Genomic DNA, 24,734 nt, shown 5'->3' with positions numbered 1-24,734 from the left:
TGCTTTCGTACGGCATCATATTCTGGGGTAATTCATCGTTGAGTAGAAAAGTATTCATTGCTCAAAAACGTGTAATCAGAATAATTGCTGGAGCCCACCCACGGTCATCCTGCAGACATCTATTTAAGGATCTAGGGATCATCACAGTATATATATTCACTTATGAAATTTGTTGTTAATAATCCAACCCAGTTCAAAAGTAATAGCAGTGTGCATAGCTATAACACCAGGAGAAAGGATGATCTTCACTATGCAGGGTTAAATTTGACTTTGGCACAGAAAGGGGTAAATTATGCTGCCACAAAAGTATTTGGTCACCCACCAAACAGCATCAAAAGCCTGACAGATAGCCAACCAACATTTAAAAATAAATTAAAATAATTTCTAGATGACAACTACTCCTACTCATTGGCTGAATTTTTAGATATAAATTAAGGGAAAAAAATAACTTAAACATTAGTGTCATGCAATATTTTGTGTAATGTAATATCTTGTACAGACATCTTTTATTAACCTGACACGTTCCACATCATTACGAAGTGTCATATTCATGATCTATGGAACAAGTATTAATCTGATCTATCTAATCGGGTATTCTAAGCTCGCAGTGAGTAGTGACTAGGAAAGAAGTCTGACGTGTTGTTTTCAATGGGAACCTACCGACTGACTTTTGCCTGAAGTGACTTAGGGGTGGCCGAGCTGTGACTGTACCTGCTGTTATAGGTGGGGGCAAAAAAAAGTGGCCCTGACATTTTGAAACCATCTGTAGCACCATTAACAGAGGAGGGAAAGACGCCCCAGTTACTTCCAGCATGATGGAGCAACTGCCCATACAGCCGGCCGAACCTCTGAGAACATTTATACCATCTCCATGCCTGACAGTTGTTAGCAGAGGTCAGTCTGTTTCCGCCACCTAGGTCACCTGGTCGGTCTGCGTGTGATTACTTTGTATGGAGAGCCCTCAAGTCTAAGGTGTATCGCAAAAAACCCTCAGCCTTCAAGAAGATTTCGGTTGAGACTGCAGCGATTCCAGCAGTCCAGCTTCGATCCGCCTACGGCAACTTGCTGATCAGGGCCCAAAAGTGCCAAGAGATGAACGGTGGTCACTTTCGACTTGTGCTATAATCAGGTCAGTGCCGTATTTTTGTTCCCTCTGCTGTGTATCTTTGTACTCTGGAGCTCTGTTCTCCGAGACACATTTGCCCCACCCTGCACTACGACTATGCGGACCGGGACGGACTGGGACTGGGACTGTCCGATGAGGCCGCGGCGCAGCGCGGCGACAGAGGAAGCTGGTGGGCGGCGCTGGACCGCGTGCTGTGGCGCGACGTAGCACGGCCGCCGTGGCGTGACCGGCAGTCGCGTCGCCGCACGCGCCAGCGTCGGTCAGCCCCCACTGTCGGCCCGCAGGATACGCCGCGCGAGGCGCCTCCACGCCACGTGAGTACTCTCAGAGACAACCCCCAACACTCTTCTCCCCCTCACCAGGGGCAGGCGACGCCCCACTAGGAGGCTGCTGCAACCGCGCCCTCCGAGTAACACCGGTTCTCACTCTAGAGCTTTCATCTCTCAGTCATAGTACTGTTTTTCTTCAAATTATCTCGGCAGATCGAGTATGCCATCTTTCGGACTTACTTCCGAAATAATATTTATTCTCCCGATATTACGGTTGATAACCTTACAGCCATCCTCAACGTGAGTCGCTGGCAGATTGTAAGCCACATGACACAAAAGTGTCGAGTGAAACGCGCATGCATCAGAGTCAACCCTACCAGAAACCAGAGCGTCTGTCATAAAACTGTGTGACTGTGTAAAACAAATTAAGCGCAGTCAGCACATTCACAGTGTTTACGAATTATGTGCTTGATTATTCAAATATATGGCGTGCGTTTGAGCAATTATTGTTGTGCGCCTTCACTGCCTGGCCTTCAGAGGCCGCACACGTGAAATGAGTGGTTTTCCACAATTCGTCGAGCTCGAAACCCCCATCTCGATTGAGCAATTATCTGCTAATTGTATTTACACAGCTTCCCTAACCACTGATACACCTGAAAGCGCCGGCCAGGGTGGACGAGCGGTTCTAGGCGCTAGGGTCTGGAACCACGCTATCGCTAAGGTCGCAGGTTCGAATTCTGCCTCGGGCATGGATGTGTGTGATGTCCTACGGTTAGTTAGGTTTAAGTATTTCTAACTTCTAGGGGACTGATGACCTCAGAAGTTATGTCCCATAGTCCTGAGAGCCATTTGAACCACTCTTTTTAACACCTGAAAGAGACGTTCAGTAAAAATATATACACGAAACATGAAATTAAGAGAGTTCTGCATGCGAAAGCGCCAGACCAACCAAAGGAAAAGCAAGAAGAAAGATGTGATTTCTTATACTTCCCCGGTGATTCGTAGTCATCTCGTAGAATCGGGTGTACTGCGGTGGTCCACGTCTTCTCAACACGATATTTCGACGTTGTAACTCTGCGTCTTCATCAGGAGTTTCTCGGGAAACTCCTGACGATGAAACCGCCTACCACCTTAGTACACTCGATTCTACGAGGTAGCAGGAAAGTTACCTGCTTTTACGAAATATGAAATTCCTAGCGAGTGTGGTAAAAGACATATAGGACCAACAAGATGCACTGTACAAGAACGGTGCATCAAACACTAACAGTTTCTACAACCTAACAATTCTGCAGTGGCTGAACATTTTATTTCCACTCGCCAATCCATGACTTGCCGGTTTGAAGATATTGGCCACAGCCTCATCGTATTGGGATCGAGGAAGCATTGAAAATACAATTCGCAGCAACCTGCTGAACCAGCTCAACAAATCACGCAAAACCCGTCATTTCATCTCTGCCCTTCTTAGAGGAATTATTGAGTTCTCACCGCCTGGCATTCTAACATATGCCACCCATTTCAGTAACAACCACGTCATTCATTGGCACTGTCGATTTCACAACTCTGCGCTTGCTTTGTTTTATTCTTAGAAGACGAAGTAAGTGTTTTCTGCTTTTAGACGCACAATGTTTTATCTATGACCGACGCTCTTGTTACAAACTTATCTCTGACGCACATGCGTGTTCTCTACACAGCTATGTACAGTGGTTTAAGTTTTACCAGCGACTCACCTTGCAGATGCCTGAAGGTTATCAGCCGATATATCTTAATAAGAAAACACTATCCACGATGCACGCCCGATATATGATGGAATGTATTATCGTATTGATTGCCACATTCACATGTAAACTTCCAACGCAATCCGGAAATTTCGCTGAAGTGGCGCGACCGATTTCCTTCCGTAATCAGAGCTTGTGTTCCGTCTCTAATGACCTGGTTATCGACGGCACAGTAACTCTAGCTTTCATTTTTATTTTACTGCCCTCAATTACCAACTGATACTTCCTTGAAGTCTCAATATGTGGCCTGTCATCAATGAATTCTTTTTACTGTAACTGTTTTAAATTTGTTTTTCCACAACTTGAATCAAGAGCCGCCTCCTTAGTTATGCCATCTACCAATCTAATCTTCAGCATACTCTTGCAGCACCTCTACAACAGAGATACACTAAGCTTGCCCACAGTATAGCTCCTAATCCACAAGCCCCGGAGGGTAACGTGAATCCCCCTCTCTTTGCACATGTGATAACTGATGTTCAAGTGTCCACCCGCTTAGCTGAGTGGTAACGTGTTTGCCTACGATGCAACGGGCCCGGGTTCGATTCCCGGGCGGGATAGACATTTTCTCCGCTCGCGGACAGGGTGGTGGTGTCATCACCGACGTGCAAATCGCCCAATGTGGCGTCAGCTGAAGTGAGACTTACAACCCGACGGCCGAACTTCACCGGACGGGGCCTCCCGGCCAAAAATACCACACCATCATTTCATTTCTGTTCAAGTTCATTACTACACCATTGCAATGCGTACGAAACGTACTGCCAGTGATGAGAAAGGAAGTTTCGAAGTAGTTCAACAATCTCTTCTGCCCGTAAATCAGTAAGCCAGTTATAATTGGGAGTTTTTAGTATTTCATTTATTACTGCTTATTTCAATGGAGGAAAATTTCGACACTCCTTTTGAAACAGAAAATTAATGGAAAGTTAGATTCAGCGAGCTGCGAACACTGAGGTCGTGACACACCGAACACGCTTTTAGAAGAGGATACGCGACCAGAACTTCACGTGGAATAAACGTTCGACTCTACCGATTTAGGTGAACTACGACAGAACTCTATTACAACGGCCTGACAGGAATTAGACTCCTTCCTAACACATTCCTTAATCGGAATCTACTAGTTTTGGCAAAAGCCACTAGCACTTAAATGACAGTACTGAGAAATGCTGAAATTCCGAAGATGATACTTCACTCCACTGCTGCTGTTTTCTTACGACCCGCCGCCTAGTTTCTTATTGCTGAGTGTTCTTATTGCGCTGTTCGCCTCTTATTCCTTGCATCAGTCTTCAACGTGGACTTAGAGCTCAAGATTCGTACGGCGTTGACACTGTCCCACTAGACGGAAGGGAATGCAAGCGTTATCTTTTCATTTTGATGTATCTTTTTAATATACAAGGGGAATATATGCAATATGTGAACTGAAGTTTGTGTTTGGCAGGATGCTGGACTGGGAGGGAGGGGGGGGGGGGGGGGGAAGGGAGGAGTCCGTGCAGCTTTGTTAGCTATAGTGCTGTGATAGTGTAATGGCTAGCATACCAGCCTGCTGAACAAGGAGATCCACTTTCACGTCCTGGCCATGGCACAGAATTTAGTTCATTTCGTCAGCTTCCACCGTTATCTTTTTAATATACTTACGATTTTTTATGAGTAACAAATCGGTGAAAATTTACAAATGAATATTTATATTTAAGAACAGAAAAAAATAGGAAAGTTTTACGAGTCCTGTTACCGCTGGTACTCTAGAGTGACAGGCGCTTATGGCTAACTTTTTACGAAAATTGGTCTAAATTACAGTATAACACTAGATACCAGATCCTAGCAGAAACTATCACTTGGTGAGGACTGACGTGACAGAGCTGTTACACAATTATTTCGTGGTATTAAACACATTGTCAGGCTGATAATCAACGCCGACTCACTCTGTTGTACCCCAGCATACTTTTAGAGATAATTGTTTCTTGTTTTGTGTTACGCTGTACAACTTCGACACAATAGACGACTAATATTGCAAATTTGGACACCTGCCAAATATTTTCAGTTAGTAGTGTTAGCCTTGGAAGTATGACTTATTTGAATCCACGTCAGTTACGCGGAAGATTTCTGCATATCGATATACGCTTAGCTACAATTGAGCTCCAGCTTTTTTTTGCATTCCGTCGGAGAGACAGAACGTCTGTGATAAAACTACTCATATATTGCTATGATCAATTCAGATAAAGTCTGGCACAGGCGAAGTACGTAGTTAAATATCGAAAAACAGTAATGCCAAGACATTCCTGAGTAATGTGAGCAGTATAGTACCCCGTACTGAATACACAGAGACATACCTAAGCACGTGTACAAAGCACCTGAAATGCGCGCGCGCCCGCGCGCAAAAGAGGGAGGGGGGGGCCTTAGGGCGCACTTCACTCCCTGCTTTCTATGGAGATTACTTTAACAACTCTGCCGATCATCCGTCCAGGCAGCGCCGTTCGTCATATCATACATACGGACATTCCCTCCGGTGTTTCCATTCCCAACGTTTCCATGAAGACCGCGCAAGGCTTACTGAACAGCCTCCTACTTTCGTAGACACGTGCTTCGTATTATCTTTGTTGAAATTTCGTAAGCTCCGCTGGTTACGTTACACACTGGATATTGTTCTACCGAACACACTGGGTCGAGGAACGTCACTTGCATAATCAAGATGAACCTGTATCACCACCTGCATGGAGAATCAGAGGAGGGGGACAGCTGGTGATAACGATGTCATCCCAACATTTCATAAACTGTTTCAAGTTTGTTGATCACAATATAAAAGACTAACAAGAAACTGCTTCACTATCTCAATTGCAATTATTTTCGTTAGCAATCTTTGTGATGTCACTTGACACCATATGAGGAGGAGGAGGAGGAGGAGGAGGAGGAGGACAAAAAAAGAACAGAAAATGAGTGAAAGGCAAGTAAATCTGGGAAACCATTACGCTGGCTATTGACTGTTTGTGATTTATCACTTCACTGGTCTTAGTTGATAGTGAGTTAATCGAAAACTGTTAATGGCATGACAGAAGCCATCTGCCATCACGGTTTCCGTGTTTAGTTCGTTCGTCCAGTTTCTAAGCCAGGCGCCTCGGCTCATTTTGTGTCACACGACATGGGCAGAGAACAGATAGCTCAAATGTAACTGGAGATGATTGTTCCCCCAACAAAAAACTGGGGTATTTTGCCTCGGCTGTAACTCCTCTTAAGAAGTCAGTCTGTTAATGGTGCAGCTGTAAATGATACGCCGCCATTTCATTGCCTATGCGTCAGTGTCTCAAGTTATTAATCCAAACAGCTTCACATTTGGCGTCATTATACATTGTGGGCTCCGCTACACTATACGAGTCCCCGTCCTACAAGGAGAGGAAAAAAAAATTTTTTTTAAATGGGGTCACCGGCAATCAGTATCTGGTACTGCTAGCCACTACACGATGAACGGACGCTGTCACTAAAACCGCTGAACGACAGCGGATTCACATTATGGAGCACAAACTCTTCATATTTGTGGCCACATTGTCAGTACTATAATTATTGAAGGAATTTTTTCTCTCTTTTTAGCTACACGAAACTCATGTTTTTACCACCACACGCGTTCTGTTTCATTAAAATAAAACATTAGTGACTTATGATAAAAGATATTTACAGTCCGATTTTCTTCCTAGATCGAAAAACAGTTTGTTACGAAAGACATTTGCTATATTCACGGTACTTAATGCCTGGTTTTCGGTTACATCCGGGAACTCACTGTAGATTCTAGCCTCTCCTTCCTCCATCGCTTTGCGTAACTATGCGTTTCTTGATGTGAAACACAGAGCAGAACCACCGCAGTACGTATCTTTCTGGCGACACGTCTCTTGTGCTTTGTGCAGTGTTACCAAATTCACCGCCAGTTTTCCCTTCTGTGTAAAAGTGTTCTGCCTTCCTCTGAGATTCAGTGACTACAAATTTAAGAAAATATTGCTTTTTTAACATTCCTCTGCTGTAGTTCAAGCTTGATAGACGGGATCAGACTGTAGAGTAACCTGCAGAACAGCCGTTTCCGGAATTCGAGGAGGTACTTCCGCCCCGGGTCGAATCCGCCCAGCGAATTAACTACGAGGACAGGAGTGCCGGTCAGCTTCGATGTAGTTTTTAGGCACTTTCCTCACCTCCGCTAAGGTAAATACTTGGCACCTATGCCCTACTCTATTCCAGGGTTCGCAAACTTTTCGAAAACTTCCACACGCTTTGACATGGGATACTAGAGGTGGACACGCCAGTTCCCAGAAGTCCTGAAGACAGATGTTGACTGTGGATACTGTATGACAGACACTCCCTTTGACTGTTCAGAGATGTCACTAAACCCGCCCAAAGATGTAAACAACCATGCATGAGCAGCGCCTATTAGACGGAGGGAGTCCAATAGCCGATCAGTTCCAGTCATTCCACCAGGAACCAGGTACACGGCTCGTGTTGTACGTAGTTCAGCCATGCCCAGACGGTCAATACCGCGCGGTTCAATCGCGTCCGCATTGTTACTTCATGCCAGGAAGGGCTCCCAGCAAGGGAAGTGTCCAGGCGTCTTGGAGTGAACCAAAGCGATGTTGTTCGGACATGGAGATACAGAGAGACAGGAACATGCCTCGCTCAGGAAGCCCGAGGGCTACTATTGCAGTGGATGACCGCTATCTACGGATTATGGCTGGGAGGAAGCCTGACAGCAACGACACCATGTTGAATAATGCTTTTCGTGCAGCCACAGGACGTCGTGTTACGACTCAAACTGTGCGCAGTAGGCTGCATGATGCACAACTTCACCCCGACGTCCATCTTTGCTACCACGACACCATGCAGCGCGGTACAGATGGGCCTAACAACATTCCGAATGGACCGCTCACGATTGGTATCACTCTCTCTTCGCTGATGAGTGTCGCATATGCCTTCAGCCAGACAATCGTCGGAGAAGTGTTTGGAGGCAACCCGGTCAGGCTGAACGCCTTTAGACACACTGCCCAGCGAGTGCAGCAAGGTGCAGGTTCCCAGATGTTTTGGGGTGGCAGTATGTGGGGCCGACGTACGCGGCCGGTGGTCATGGAAAGCGACGTAACGGCCGTACGATACGTGAATGCCATCCTCCGACCGATAGTGCAACCATATCGCAGCATATTGGTGAGGCATTCGTCTTCATGGACGACAATTCGTGCCCCCGGTGTGCACATCTTGTGAATTACTTCCTTCAGGATAACTACTAGAGTGGCTAGCATTTTCTCCAGACATGAACGCTATCTAACATGCCTGGGATAGATTGTAACGGGCCGTTTTATGGACGACGTGACCCACCAACCACTCTGAGGGATCTACGCCGAATCGCCGTTTAGGAGTAGGACAATCTGGACCAACAGTGCCTTGATGAACTTGTGGATAGTATGCCACGACGAATACAGGCATGCATCAATGCAAGAGGACGTGCTACTGGGTATTCGAGATACTGGTGTGCACAGAAATCTGGACCACCACCTCTGAATGTCTCACTGTATGGTGGTCCAACATGAAATGTGTGGTTTTCATGACCAATAAAAAGGGCGGAAATGATGTTTATGTTGATCTCTATTCCAATTATCTCTAGAGGTTCCGGAACTCTCGGAACCGAGGTGATTCAAAACCTTTTTAATGTGTGTGTGTGTGTGTGTGTGTGTGTGTGTGTGTGTGTGTGTGTGTGTGTGTGTGTTTGTGTGTGTAAATTCCGTCCTCAGGGTGATGAGTAGGTGGGCCTGGAAAGGCAGCGACAGGAGGAGCGTCCGTCCACCTTCCATCACTATCACTGCTAAATCCACATTAAAATTCCGACCATGTGATGACCGCGCTAAGGCTACGAAAAAGAAGAAATCGAACTTTAGATTAAATGAATCCAACAGGCGAGGAAGGAGTCAGTCGCAGTCTCTCCTTATCAGGTATTCCACACTATCACTGAATTTGATCCACTTTCACGAAGAATCTGTTATAAAAAGGTGGTCTTGGCTGGAGAGCCTGAGGAAGATTTAATTGAGCGAAGCAGACTCTTAGGTCCACCTTTCTCAGTTTCTTCTTCAGGTGATTTTGGGTTACAAATTCAAGTCTTCACACACAATTTAATTCCCGGAGAGACAGCTAAGTAATACGCATTGCCGAGAAAAAACAAAGAAGACTATCAATTTTTACCGGTCATGAGGTGGCTGATGCACTGCATTTTGGTCCTTCAGCCATAGTATAAGGAGTGTATGGTTCAGTTACCAGGTAACTAAGAACGGAGAATATAGTGTGCATACTGCTGCCGGCTGTTAGAAACAAAGTACTACGGCCTACTTAGTATCGTGGTACCAAACGCCGCCCCACCTACGCAAGGAGCTGAAACGGAGGCTGTCATAACGGAGTTGGCGCTCGACGTGGATAAATCTCGATACCAAGTAAGACGAAAAAGTCTGGTCTCTTAGGGAGTGATAAGATTAATTTTATTCCTTTTTAGCCATCTTGTGCAAGCTACGTAACTCTGCTAGATGGTGGGAGCACGTTATCTCCAAACTTAGTCGTCAGACACTAAAGGCAAAGCCTCCCCGGTCCCTCGCCATTTTTACCATTTGGATGTAGATGCTGCAATTCATTCCACTAATAACGCGCCGTGTATAATAATGATCAGCATTACTGTACACTGTGCTTGAAGCTGGCAACACAAAAACGGCCAATACGCTTGCAGTCCAAAGGGAAAAGTGAGGAAAGGGCGCTGGTATACCGTATGTGGGACGCGACAGGACACAGGAGAAGACCCGCACGGGTAGCAGGCGATAACACTGCCTGTGTCAGCGAAGCCTGTACCCAGCTGACGCTGCTATACGCTCGGGTAACTGCGGAAAAAATATCTCACACCCGGAGTGGCTCTACCCTACTAGAGGTAGTAAACGTTTCAATTATCGCCTCGAAATAAACGTAATTACTTTTTCGCTTTGTCGGTATGTACTTATCAGTAGTCCAGGTACTTAGGGAAACCGTCGCGCCGCTACGAGCTAAAATAAATCCCATCTCTATTTTATCAATAGACCGCACTATTTTGTTTGGCTTTCTCTAGCGGTGTGCTGCCTATACTGTGGAAAGGATTTCACTGTAAGAGGACTTCAGGTATGTACCTCGAAACAAAAAATTATTGGGATTTATGTTTTCGACGTGATAATTAAAACTTTATGGCTATCTAGTATAGTCAGCCACCGGCTGCTCTGTTTCTCTTACTATAAATCCCGTTTGTGCTGCATAGTTTTCTACATCCGAGAAGATAGAACGCACCGTGTGTCCATGTATGCTACGGAAAAGTGCTTACTGCACCGACGCGGGTAACTACAGCTACCACAAAACTGTTCCGAGTCTTGTGACGCAAGATTAACAAACCCGAACGTTCGCTCGCTAACGTCACATAATCTTCGAAGATTTCCTTGTACCCTTAGCGGGACTTCCCACTGCATTAGTACCGAGATTATTCTACGAGCTTTCGAAATGCTTTACGCCACCGAGACACTTTAAGGAAGTTGTTTAGCAGCGGAAGATACTTCGCATTTAGCGGCTCAGATTGTCTCTCCCTTTGACTATTCTTTCCTTTAACGGTAGATCGAAGTCTCAGCCCGATTCTATGTGATTCTTGAGACAGTGTCTTTGGATATGTGCGTTGCATTCGGCTTAGAGGAGATCAAATTTCGATTGTGGTGCAGTGCTACGTCAATGTGAAAATGAGTTGTTCCTCTTTCGCTAACTACAATGTAATTCCTCCGTTACGCACTATTTTGTCACTTCCAGACCGCAACAGTAAACTGCCGGCAGTGTTACGTCAGTTCGGGCCTGCGCTGCGTCTTCGGCTTAGAAGACTGATAGACACACCTGTTTCATTACATCTCCTCAGCAGCTTAGGCATCGCTGCTAGGGCCATTGTACCCTGTACGGTTTCCCGCCTCCAGCGTGAAGTAAACAGCCTTGGAACGGCCGGGAAGTGAGCTGAGTCCTCGGTACGCCTTTCATTAAATAAAACTTTTATCCGCTAGATAGTAAAGACTTGGTCCAATGACGCATGAAGGTACTGATCACAAATCGTTTAACGAAAGAGACACATTTAAGAACAGTAAACCACTGCCGAAAGTTTGTAGATGATGTCCACTAATCAAGCTACCACTCTGAGTCTGAACCACCACCACCACCCCCACCACCACCCCCACCACCACCACCACCACCACCACCACCACCACCACCACCACCTCATACTACATTACTATTTTAGTCTGCGACCTGCTGGTCCAAGAATGAACGCCGTCAAGTGTGTGAATTTACGTCTTTCAGCCGACTGCGAAGGATCCCTACGGACAAGATTTGCGAGATAATGCCTACAGTTTTAAATTTGGTACAATATCTCATTTGATGACGTTTTTGTATATCTTAGATGGCTGCGCCGCTATTTGACGAACCTTTTCACGACTATTTGTTTCAGAAAAAATGCCCTGTAAATTACTTTGGGACCGGCTTAAGCACCAAACTACACTACTGGTCATTAAAATTTCTACACCACGAAAATGACGTACTACAGACGCGAAATTTAACCGACAGGAAGAAGATGCTGTGAAATGTAAATGATTAGCTTTTCAGAGCATTCACACAAGGTTGGCGCCGGTGGCGACACCTACAACGTGCTGACATGAGGAAAGTTTCCAACCGACTTTTCTCTCTCTCTCTCTCTCTCTCTCTCTCCCCTCACACACACACACACACACACACACACACGAACAGCAGTTGACCGGCGTGGCCTGGTGAAACGTTGTGATGCCTCGTGTAAGGAGGAGAAATGCGTACCAACACGTTTCCGACTTTCATAAAGGTCGGATTGTAGCCTATCGCGATTGCAGTTTATCGTATCGCGACATTGCTGTTCGCGTTGGTCGAGAGCCAATGACTGTTAGCAGAATATGGAATCGGTGGGTTCAGGAGGATAATACGGAACGCCGTGCTGGATCCCAGCGGCCTCGTATCACTAGCAGTCGAGATGACAGGCATCTTATCCTTATGGCTGTAACGGATCGTGCAGCCACGTCACGATCCCTGAGTCAACACATGGGGACGTTTTGCAAGACAACAACCATCTGCAGGAACAGTTCGACGACGTTTGCAACAGCATGGACTATCAGCTCTGAGACCATGGCTGCGGTTACCCTTGACGCTGCATCACAGACAAAAGCGCCTGCGATGGTGTAGTCAACGACGAACCTGGGTGCACGAATGGCAAAACGTCATTATTCGGATGAATTCAGGTTCTGTTTACAGAATCATGATGGTAGCATCCGTGTTTGACGACATCGCGGTGAACGCACATTGGCAACGTGTATTCGTCATCGCCATACTGGCGTATCACCCGGCGCGATGGTATGGGGTGCCATTGGTTACACGTCTCTGTCACCTCTTGTTCACACTGACGGCACTTTGAACAGCACCCTTCATTCGATCCCTGCGAAACCCTACATTTCAGCAGGATAATGCACGACCGCATGTTGCAGATCCTGTACGGGCCTTCTGGATACAGAAAATGTTCGACTGCTGCCCTGGCCAGCACATTCTCCAAATCTCTCACCAAATGAAAACGTCTGGTCAAAGGTGGCCGAGCAACTGGCTCGTCACAATACGCCAGTCACTACTCTTGATGAACTGTGGTATTGTGTTGTAGCTGCATGGGCAGCTGTACCTGTACACGACATCCGAGCTCTGTTTGACTCAATGCCCAGGAGCATCAAGGCCGTTATGCCGTTATTACGGCCAGAGGTAGTTGTTCTGGGTACTGAATTCTCAGTAACTATGCACCCAAATTGCGTGAAAATGTAATCGCATGCCAGTTCTAGTATATATATTTGTCCAATTAATACCCGTTTATCATCTGCATTTCTTGTTGGTGTAGCAAATTTAATGGCCAGTAGTGTAATAACAATGCATAAGAAATCTGTGTCACAAATAAGGAAATAGTGACGTGCCTGATGACCAAGTTAGAGGGCCATTAAAAGTCGTTTGTATCTTTTAACGCTTCGAGGTCGTTAGGTCTCCACATCGTTACCAGTCAGAACATTATGACCATCACCTAATAGCCACGTTTTTAAAGGAAAACATGAAACCGCTGTGAGGTGGGAAATTGGAAGATGGAGCAGCCGCTAAGCTTTATTTATGATTCGTGGGCATCCGTGACTAATCTTTACACTCCTCGAAGCAAGAAAAGAATATTCTGACTTTTTGCATGGATAGCAGTCCTAATCGAAATGCCGTTTTCTTGTCTGCATCTATGCTCTGGAAGCCACCTTGCTGACAATGGCAGATGGTGCTTCTGATACTACTGTTACACCTCCCCCACACACCTCTAATCATCCACGCCGACCACTTTTTTTTCTTCTAGATACATTTGCTAATGGTACTTGCAACGAACGACTGTGTACAACCTACCTACGATCTCCTGTTTCTCTGCTTTTCTCGTCGTGAACATTCTGCAAGACGTAAGGTAAGGGTGCTAATATCGTCCCCCTAGGAATTTCCGGTTTCCACAGTTGGCAAGAAATGTTTAATTGTGCGTTCATACGTGACCTCAGTCCACAGTTTAGTTGAGTCTAATAGGGATGATCAATGAGGTGAGCTAGTGAAGCAGTCAAATTAACAGCCTGCTATTCATCGAGTGAGCACTAGTTTGTATTCAAAAATTGGTCTTATTTCAGCCGTTTGTTGTAATTTATGGCGTTTAATCCCTATTATCAACGGTCTGGCCTCTGTTGCTTTAGCGGCCATTGTAATAAATTTGGTGATGTTCGTAATTTCATCCCCCTTGCAGTTCCTATTTTTGTCCCGAGGACGAAATTTGGGATTGTTATTAAAAATTAATTTTATTTGCTATTTACAGGTATTACTTCATTTTTTCCAACTGAAAATGGCAAGGAGGGAAAATGGATTGGTTGCACAAAATGCTTGGTTTGTTATCACTCGACAAGCTCTTCATCTACCCAGACACACAGATTCATGTATGACATGTTTAGAAGGCTGGAAATAAACTGAAAACAGTGTTCATTGATGGCTTTCAAGTGATTTATATCATAACGTTTTAGCAATGTTATAATGGAAAAAAAACATTTAAATTAACCGTATTTTTGAGAATTTTTATGGGAGACCAAGCTGTGAGCACTGTTTTCCATTTCTGTTTTTGTAGTGTTTTAGTATAACAATTTACTTGTATGTTTCGTGCATACGGAGAATAAAGACCGGAAAACACCCCCCCCCCCCCCCCCCAAACACACACACACACACACACACACACACACACACACACACACACACAGAGAGAGGATTTACAGCCTTTTTCACAATCTTTCAGACAAAATTTGGGCCCCCTACCTTATATAGAAGCGATATATTGGGAAACTCGTTTTGGAAAGTGCACTCTCAGAATGTCGAGAGTAAACCTCTTCGTGATGGGCAACACCGCTATTGTAGCTTTTACCACTGCATTCTGTTCACCATTTCTGTAACGCTCTTACGCCAGTTAAACAGTTCTGTTACGAAATGGGCCACTCTTTCTTGGATCTCCTGTCTTTTTTATTAATCCAACGAAATAAGGGCCACAGACGATAAAAATTACTCTAGTATCAGTCTAAGACTGTTTTGTAAACTACCTGTATTGGGGCTTAATAGCAACTCCATAAGATTCTTACCTGCCATCAGCTTTTCCAACAATTTGATGTAGTCACAGCACGCTCGGTAGAGTGCGCGCAAAGTAAGTGGCCCGTACATGTGCAGTAGGCAGGGCACGCTTGAGGAGACCTATAGTGGTGGGGGTTACGGACAGGTGCTGCAGGAGAAACGCTGAGCGCTGGAGGGGAAATGCCGTTCTACACTGAAGCCTACCCTGACATTTTTTTGTAAATATGAAGTGGAGCGCCTCACCGCCCACATTGGCATGGTGACCATTCAAAAATATGTCCTCTGCTTTGGTCACTACCTAAAAATGAATTCCTCCGGAAATAGAACAAAAGCAGTGATTTATTTTCTCCTGGATTCTTAACCACTTGTAACTTACAGAGAAGCGTCAAGAGTGGCAAATTTTAAGTGAAACTACTCATTTCTCTTGTTGCCATGTTAGAATTTGCTTCTTCTGTCAAAACACGAGTGAGTTTATATAGTGTTGCCTCACTGACAGCTTGTGCACTGTGGAGACGCAACTGCCAGAGAATTTTGAAACAGTGATTTATTAAGTTTACAAAGTAAGGAACAGAAGAAAAGTAAGGTCGATAGCTTATGAAAAGGCACATCCTCTGTACAAAAATAAACTTTTAATGTCTTCACTTGTGTTGTTCCAAAGCCCATAGCATTTCTTATTTCTCCAGCTATCGATGTTCCTTAACACTTAGGTAAAGCAGTTTTGAGTAACAACCATATGGAAAAATACTCTCCTCTTTGTGTGCTATCATTTGCCAGAATTCCATTTCGATATTTCACACTGTTTATGGAATGAGGAATCTTGTGGATATTTCACTTTGGCTTCATCACTGGCGTGGCGCGATCGTCAATGAGTGTGCTACTTTCAGATCAGTTTTCATCGAGATTGGTGACAGAAACCTCCATCCCAGTCTGCCGCATATGAAATCCAGCTGACATATCGAATTTTTGTTCAAAGTATTACGTAATATGCACCAAACGTAAAATCATAGCGATCCCTGCCTTTCATTGCAAACTTTTTCGAATCTCGTGACACGTCTTTCGTACATGCAAATACCTCAGTAACTATGACCACTAACAAAATGATGGCATATCTTCGTGAACCTGACATATGAAGCTGTAAGTAAAGCGAAAATGATTTTTTTTATCGAATAGTTTCTGTAAAATCGTTTTTCGGTTCTGTCATCGATGACGGGCTGAAATGTCACAATGTTGGCCTCTCCTTCCGAACAAATGTGTTAACTCTGAGACCGCTTTGGACCGCCATCGTATCCCGCGCGTACTCTAGCTCCGGATGCTTACTCTTGTGTGTTTCACAGCAATCCCTGTTTGTACTGGTGTGTTGCCAGTAGAGTAGTCTAACCTTGGTCGATCTCTATTTATACGAAATACGTTACTTTTATTTACGCCCGTGGTCAACTTCCAGTCCCTGCATCGCTCTTCGATCATTTGCAGGTGTTCCCGCATTTTGCTACAGTTTCCTAACGTCGCAACCCGCAGACACACAAAGGCATCTTCTGTATATAGTCCCACACGACCGACAACGCTACGCACTAGATTTGTAATACAACTTATACAGTAACGACACTACAACACTTTCCTTGGGTACTCCCGAAATTACCTTCACGTTCGTTATTTAGTTCTGGTAAGAATGGCGTGTAGAGTTCTGTCGGCAATGAAAGTCTGAAGCCAATCACAATCTCATCAGATACAAGGCAACCTCGTACTTTGTTCACTACACGACAGTACAGAACTTCTCGCATATCGAATGCCTTCCGCAAGGCAAGAAACATGGTGTCGACTTGATTGATCGCCTTGTCTACGGGACTCTGGATATTGCCGACAGAGACAGTGAGATGACTTTCGCCAAAATCGCTGTTTGTAAAAATATATGTTGGGTTCTGCAGAGAAGGTTTTGTATCTCCGGAAACTTCACAATGCATGAACACAGAACACGTCCATAATACAACAACAAACTGGCGTCACTGATAGAAACCTGTAACTATGTTCCGCTGTTCTGACAACTCTTCTTGAAAACTGGAATCCATCATCACAGATGAGGCTGGTCAGGGATAATATTTACCTTTTTCTCATCTTAGATGGTGTCTACTGTTACAATCTCTTGTGTGTGAGATGTTCACCAAAACGTAACATTGTCTCGTTGCACAAGAGACATGTAGTGATTCTCCTGGAAGAGGCCGTCCTCAGACACGACCATCGACAAGTGCTTCAGTCTACTAGTTTCCAGTGCATCACAGTCTAATCACTGTTATCCTGTGCCGTCTACAATCTGGATGTGTTTCATTTGTGTCGAGTAGATGCCATGTGTAAACTTCACAAAATTTGCTGCACCTAACTAGGCTTAATGGTTAGCGAACAACCTTTAGATAAATTATTATGTCAAAGCAATTCTGATTCAAAGGCTGACAAACCAGTGATTATATGTGAATAGCAAAAAGTAGTACTAGCAATATAAGATTTTTTTAAAGAAACTGGACCCCTGCATTCAGGTTTTGTTTGGTTGAGAAGAGTATTCGCAAACAACATATTGTATTCGCTGTTGAAGTTACAGCTTCCACGTAAGAATTCTCTAGCGAAAGTGCCGGTTAACGTTAAATTGTGTGGCAGTGATCCACTTAGAACGCCGGAAGGTACACTGTTGTCAGTCTGTTGAGAACTTAAGGTTAAATTAATACGGCCATAGACACTGACATGGAGTCGGGCAAATGTGGCAGCACTGTTGCATGCGACGCCAAGCGGAAAGGCACGTTTGCACGCAGCGGTCCACGTGGTATCGCGCTTCCGGACAGGAAGCTATATAAAAGGTGGAAGAAATGGCCGCCCTATAGCGTCCCCGTTACGTATATACCTTAAAGGAAATACGCGTGATGGCTTCGAAGATAAACCGTCAGGCCGTAAATATGTATTTACCTAGCAATAGTGTTCGACAGACAGTATCAATTGGAGCTACTCTTTCGCGTAGTTCTATCACCGTTCTTTAAATCCTCCCCCCCCCCCCCCCCCCCACACACACACACACACAACCAGTAATGTTGCAAAACGAGGAAGATCAAGGCTGTCAGCTAGCTGAAGCCCTTTTACCACAGATTCGCGAACTATTTTAGCCCAACTGGCGGGAGGGAGCTATGAACAGCAGATAAATTCCCCGCTATTCTCTTTAGGAAGTGCCAGCAGAAAGCAGCTAACTCCAGGTGTTTTCTATCTGTAACACACGCAAATTACTTCGGAAAGTGCATATACGTTATGAAACTATTAACCAGAACACTGTTAATTTACCGAAATTCAACTTCTTGCGCATAGCGAGATGACAGAATTAACAATAGAATATTAGAAACAGTATCAATTCACTATTTTTACTGTAATTATTGTTATTCATTAAATGTTTTCTAGCCTATCCGCCACTCATGAGTGATGGAGAAGTAACACTTTATTTGGAAAATACCTGTCAGTGCAAATTTTAGCAAAGCTAAAACGTTGTTCCAATGATGAACACACATCTGTAATAGAACATTCCACAGGTGGAAGCTTCTCCGGACGTACTTGGCACATTTTGTCTCTTGTGAACAAGTATACCCTTAAATGACCGCGAATGGAACAGACGCTACAAAACACGTAGCGAGGATGTCACTACATATTCAGTCAATAAAGTTCTTCTGGGTTTGTGAGCGCATTGCCAAGTATAAAATTAGTTAGCAACACACCCTGAGGAAGGCATCTTGCAATAGTCACCGAAACGTCGGAATTTTATAGTTGACAATGCGGTCACAAACCCAGAAGAATTTTATTGACTGTGACAACGGCCGCGGAAGCCTACGTTTATATCACTGCATATTTCGAGTGGGCATTAACTGCCGTATGACAGTTATTCATATCGTCGAAACTAACATTACAAGTTATACCTGTTTATGAGTCAATAACGGTCAGAGCAGTTATAATTAAACTTCCGTTACCTGAGAGGGCTCCCATAAAAAACGAGTGATCGTAGGGCAATGGAACTTTGTGGAAACATTTGGAAGGACATGAAGAGGATTAACGAATAAAACACTGAAAGGGAGATTTTAATTTCCGCGTCAGAGGGTAATCTTTGTTAATTGCGTGCATTTTTACTTCCCAGGTTACAAACGATGCTAAATGTGATTACCAGCTGCATACACGACTGCCTGGAACCACTCTGGATACCATTTCACAACTGTTTTTAGCACTTTCCAAACAGTGTACCATGACACAGCTCGTGCACTGCTTGAAGGTCGAACACTGCATCCAGTGTTCTCAGCCTTGGCAAGAGTAACGCCTTCAACAATTTGCGGTGCAATTGGCCGTCGTCTTCTCACAGGAGCGACAACAAAATCGCTGGTTAATTCGAACCTTCGAATCATATTCAACCTCGATCGGAAAGACGGTCACTCAATATCCCTTTAATGCGTTAATGTGTCGAACTGGCGAAGCGCAGCATTACTACTGCTGTTTTGATATAACAGCTTCAGGAGTAAAGCCCCGCTCACCTTGTCCAGACCCATGTTGACTGTCAGCAGCTGTAATTCACACTGATGCTTCGTCTCAACCTTAAGTCGTCGTATCAATACCGACGCCTACCCGCAAGTCACAACGCGAACACAAGTAACAACGCAAATCCTGTAGCTCACAGTATGAATATCATTCCTATGTAGTTGGGTACCCACCCGGTAAATAGTTTTTCGTCTACACTAGCTGAAGCAGCGGAAGTTTAATTATAACCAACCTAATGAAAAAGTGTCACTAGACAACTTACTGATAACCTACCATAATACGTCATTAACATGTGAGTTCTTGCATATGCGCTACGCAATATATGCATTACCGATCATGTAAATCATAAAATCAAAATAGGACGCCATATGAAAACACTGCCTGCAGAACCTATCCTGGTGTGGAAGTTTTCTGGTCAATCACTCTGTCTTTTAACTGTTTAAGTAATATTTCACTTGTTTCCCTTGAAGTCCGCAGTAATACTAATTGTCCGAATTTTTCACGCAGAAAACGAAATCAAATGAAGTGATGAAAAATAATGCAGAAAAAAAACTATTTTCGCATCAGTCAAACACGGAACAAATGATCAGAAGTGTAAATTATACGAAACGTTGTAAATAATTAAAAATTGGAAAATAATTGTGTCATCTTCTCCTCCTCATTGAGAAGACTTCCGAAGAGAAATTATAACTACAGGTTTATTATTTGCCTTCCATTTTTTCCCACTTATCGAACGCAGTTTATCTCTGGTGAATGTAGGTTCAACTTTCAACTCAAGTCCTATGAAGCGGTGCACAATTTACGTCGCCCATGAATGTAGAAAGTAATTAAAGGGAATCTTCTTGAATGATTAATATTAGCATTCTTTTAAGTGATTAGGGGTACTACGGTAAATCTAAAGCAGTACAGTTACAAGAGGTCTGAACCTAGCTCCTCTACATTCGCCCATTGTCTACCTGTACTATTTCGTTCAGTCGCCTAGGTAGTCTGCTATTTATCTGCATATTGCGTGAGATTAAACTTAACACGAGACTTTCTCACTGCGTCTCATCTATTCGCCTTTTTTAAATCATACTATATTATTTAGTTTATAATTGAGGATATCCACCGCAACGAGGCTGAGCGTCCTTAACCGACAGGTGGTTGTTGACAGAAGCTCATTACCCTTCGACAAATCTCGCCAGTTCCGTAATTCGTGTTATCGTATCCGGATTATATGGAAAGAAATAGAACACACAAAGTAGCAACGTGGATAAGGTTCATTCACCCTCTGTTAGCAGTCAATCTTATTCTGAAATTCCTAATTTGGAACTCGCCGTTTTCTGCTAAGGAAACCATACTCTGATGTAGGTGCAGCAGGTCCAACGAGAAGGCGTTACCGAGTTACAGCACCTTCCATACGTCGTCTTTGCGGTTCTAATCCCGGAATACCATGTGTAGGTTCTGCTCTCGAGTATTTATAGCCTCTACTTCCTAAAAGGTGCGTAGCAACCATGCTGGAATTCACAATTTTTGTGAAAGAGGCATTGGCAGGGATTCTATACACGATGGGTCCTGGCATATCTTCCTGGCATCAAACTGACTGCCACACATTGCAGTGTTTACTATATGACTTCGAGTAACGAGGATGATCATTTGACTTCTTTATAGGAGGCGATTTACAATACTTGAATTCAACTATTGTCGGATCGTCTTCTACATAGTGCCTTCAAGAATTATGTCACACGCCTAGTCCCACGCTGAGGCCAATGCGTAACAAGAGTAGCACATCGACACAAGATAGTACACGTTTCATGTTTGCTGCAGGGACAGTTCTACTGCAGTACATATAACAGGTATCTCACAGTGTGGAAGTGAAATGGCGCGGCGACTGGGAACGCAGTCCACAGCTGAGTACGTGGGACAGTACTTTTATTGTGGGTACAACTTCTGCGTTGCACAAAGAATAACCGTGCAAGTCTTGCGGCGTATGGACCAATGCATCGTTTTGTCTAGCCGTAGAGAAATGGTGTCCACAATTTGACCGAGGCAGCACAGACGGGAGTGATATGCTGATCAGCAAAGAAGACCATCGACATTTACCACAGATGACAATGTCCAGTCAACCTGATATCCGGCAAGCTGAAGGAACATGGGCTGGGTGGAGGGGAGGGGTTGGCTGGACACACACACACACACACACACACACACACACACACACACACACACACACACACACACACACACACACACACACACACACACACAGAGAGAGAGAGAGAGAGAGAGAGAGAGAGAGAGAGAGAGAGAGAATTTTGAAGCGATAAGTAATTTTTTCGCTAGCCTTCTCTTTATTAGTCGCATCGTCCTTTCATGATAACTGGTTTTAAAATGAGTTCGTTACGAAGGAGCGGATTTCTATAGTCGAGGAATTGAACAGTTGGTACAGAGGTCCGGAATGGTCGGTGGGTTGTTTAAACGTTACGTGACTATTAGAAAATAGTGTCACGTATCTCTGTCACTTGGAAGTGTAATGCAGCATGCAAGTTAGTTGACTTGGTCTGCCATTATAATGTATAACTAACTTGTTGAGGTCACCTCGTGTAAGACAGCTTTCTTCACCGCGATTATTTTTATACGAGGGCAAAATAATATTTCTCGACCTGACATTGAGCTGGCGTGGACGTCAATGAAATGCATTTTCTGTAATTTTTGTTCAAGTCTTGCAATATCGTAAATGAAATGTTATCTGCGGAAAGTTTTCGTTTACATAGCTTTTTTACATAATACGTTCAAATGGCTAAATCTAAATAGAGTGCAGTAACAAAAATAACCCACTTTGTGTGCTTTTGGCGGAAATTTATTCAAAGTTTACTAAACGCTGTAAGGAGCCTGTTTGGTCACCTTCAACAGTTGAGGAAATTGGTGGCTGAACGCATAAGTGGAGTACTTCTTTTTGAGATTATCCACACAAAGGACTTTCAAAACTACTGTAGATAAAAACACCGATAAAGAGTACAAAATGATATTGTACAATCAGTGATTAAAATGTGTAACATAGCTAAAGCCACAGAAATACGAGAAGAACGTACACATTAACTGAACTAAGATATTAAATCAGTCTGACAGACAACGACGCAATTACGTACAAGATGGCTGGAACATTTGTCGAACAATGAGCAACAGCAAACGCGAAAACTAATTTTTGTAGCAATGTTTATACTGTTTTAGAAAGGGCCAGACAGGTTTTCTGCACAAATTAGTTAGTGTGAATGAGCAGTGCTTTTGAAACCGCCTCAAGAGAAAGAAATTTCTATTTCATATGGCGGGAAGTTTGCAAACTATGAATTCTGCGATGTGTAATATATTCTTACTGACTACACTGCAATAGTTTAAACTGCAATTAACATTGCGCCAAGTCAGTGGACGTAGGGCTGTGAAGTAGGAATTTTTGGCGTATCTACCAGATTTGGCACCCGCTACGTCTCTTGACTAAATAAATTTGTACCCGGAAACTGTTTTGGATCAGAAGTAGAGTATATGGTAACAGTATTGAGGATATTTTTTCAGCCATTGCTGAATCGTAGTTTATGGGAATAATAATCAACGCAAATGTTTGACGAAGCATACTCACGAACAGGACTACGTCTAGTTTTGTATCTAGAAACACTTCTAGTCTGCCAGGACGCGATTTTTTCCATCTGGCTCAGTTAGCTGTTTCCTCAAAGCTTTCTACCTGTATATTATCTCCGAAAAGTGCTTTTAGCAGAAAGAGGAGGCCCGTTGCGTTCTTTTGAGTGTATGTTCAGTTCATTTACTTCGTTAAACATTTCTACTATGACAACTTTAATACATGCATTCTGTGCGAATCCCTTATTTTAACAACTGGTGTGTGGGGATACTATATACTAGGTCAGAGGCGTTCGTGAAGCACAAAATTTTACAAAAAATTATGCGGCAGGCACATCCGCTGACTGTGTTTAAAATGGACTGTCGCGCACAAGAAATCTGTTCTTTTTCTAATAACGAAAAGCTGGTTGGAAACACTGTATTTATATCCTCTATAGCATGGGAGAAACTAAGAAGTGCCGCCAAGCATGACTAATAAGCGTACTCTACGGACCAATGCCACGAGTGTTCAAGTTGACCGCTGAAACCTCAGGCGGCGAAAGCCATCTGTAGTGATCAAGTTTAGCCTGGCAGCCACATTCAATGAGGGAGAAAGTATAATGATGACTTGTCGTGGATCTGAACTCTTTTCCTCAAGAATTCTGAGAGCAGTGTGCCGCGTTACCTGAACGAATAACCACAGATAACAGCGAGCTACATTATCTCCACATGCGCGATCGCTTTGCTGATAATATGACCTTGATCTTTTATTTCTTAAAATGATTTCTGTCATTGAAGCGACCGTTTTAAGATAATGAGAATACGGCGGAGATTTTAAAGATTGCATCGGAAAACCAGACTAAATAGTTGTCTCCAATCGATAGTGCTCGTTTGAAGGTCACTTTCGCAGCCAGTTATAACAAGTGCCTCATCTGGAGATTAATTTGTCTTCCTAAGTGGCTGCCTTCCTTTTCTGTCACGGTTACATCAGCCGTTCAACGATTGGGCGTAGGGAGTAGTACTCTTATTCGACTGGATTTCCTGTCCTTTCAGAAATTTACAATACTAACCTACACTACGAGTCTCAAATAAATGTGAATCTTATAACTGAAATATTTACAGTGATTTGCACAGGATAGCGGACGATAAACAGAACTAATGTAACATCAGATATGTACGAGTGAGCTTAAACGAACTGTAAGAGAATAAATTAATATTGTGTGCTGATCAAGATATTGTAGACGTAAAAATGTCCTCTGGAAGATCGGAAGGAAATACTAGGTGACCTAAGCTATATTTTCATTTCGTGTACCGACACAAACTTCTCGAAATGGGATAAAAGCGGGGTAATGCGCACCAAGAGTCTGACGCGTACTGAAATTTTGTTTTAACTCCTTGACTCCCATAAATCTGAGTCCCACACTAATTTCTGCGGTTATTTGACGCAGTGTTGTCTTATCACAGACAACTCTACGCAAACGCCGCTGCTCTCTGTCACTAAGTGAAGGCCGTTGGCCACTGCGTTGCCCGTGGTGAGAGGTAACACCTGAAATTTGGTATTTGGTATTCTAGGCACACGCTTGACACTGTGCGTCGCGGAATATTGAATTCCCTATTTCCGAAATGGAATGTCCTATGCATTTATCTCCACCTACCATTCCGCGTTCAAAGTCTTAATTCTCATCGTGCGGCCATAATCAGGCCGGAAACCTTTTC

The 24,734-nt window shown here is 43.9% G+C and overlaps 2 protein-coding genes across 6 annotated transcripts in view; one reads left to right on the top strand and one right to left on the bottom strand.

The window, feature by feature from the left end:
- Positions 1-24,734, top strand: part of LOC126092061 (serine palmitoyltransferase 2) — a 402,429-nt gene that overhangs the window by 257,764 nt on the left and 119,931 nt on the right. Inside the window, exon 1 of one of the 4 annotated variants that reach the window (XM_049907471.1) lies at positions 1,375-1,440. The exons of the other annotated variants lie outside the window; for them this stretch is intronic. The gene's annotated coding sequence lies outside the window, so the exon portion shown is untranslated. Of the gene's footprint in view, positions 1-1,374; positions 1,441-24,734 lie in introns of those variants that run through there. 4 annotated transcript variants of the gene reach the window in all.
- Positions 1-24,734, bottom strand: part of LOC126092060 (reticulon-4-like) — a 366,544-nt gene that overhangs the window by 297,302 nt on the left and 44,508 nt on the right. The window lies entirely within an intron of this gene.

The sequence above is a fragment of the Schistocerca cancellata genome, chromosome 7, assembly GCF_023864275.1.
Source record: "Schistocerca cancellata isolate TAMUIC-IGC-003103 chromosome 7, iqSchCanc2.1, whole genome shotgun sequence".
NCBI lineage: Eukaryota > Metazoa > Arthropoda > Insecta > Orthoptera > Acrididae > Schistocerca > Schistocerca cancellata.
Note: the sequence above shows the minus strand (reverse complement) of the source record. Positions and strands in the feature narration are given on the sequence as shown.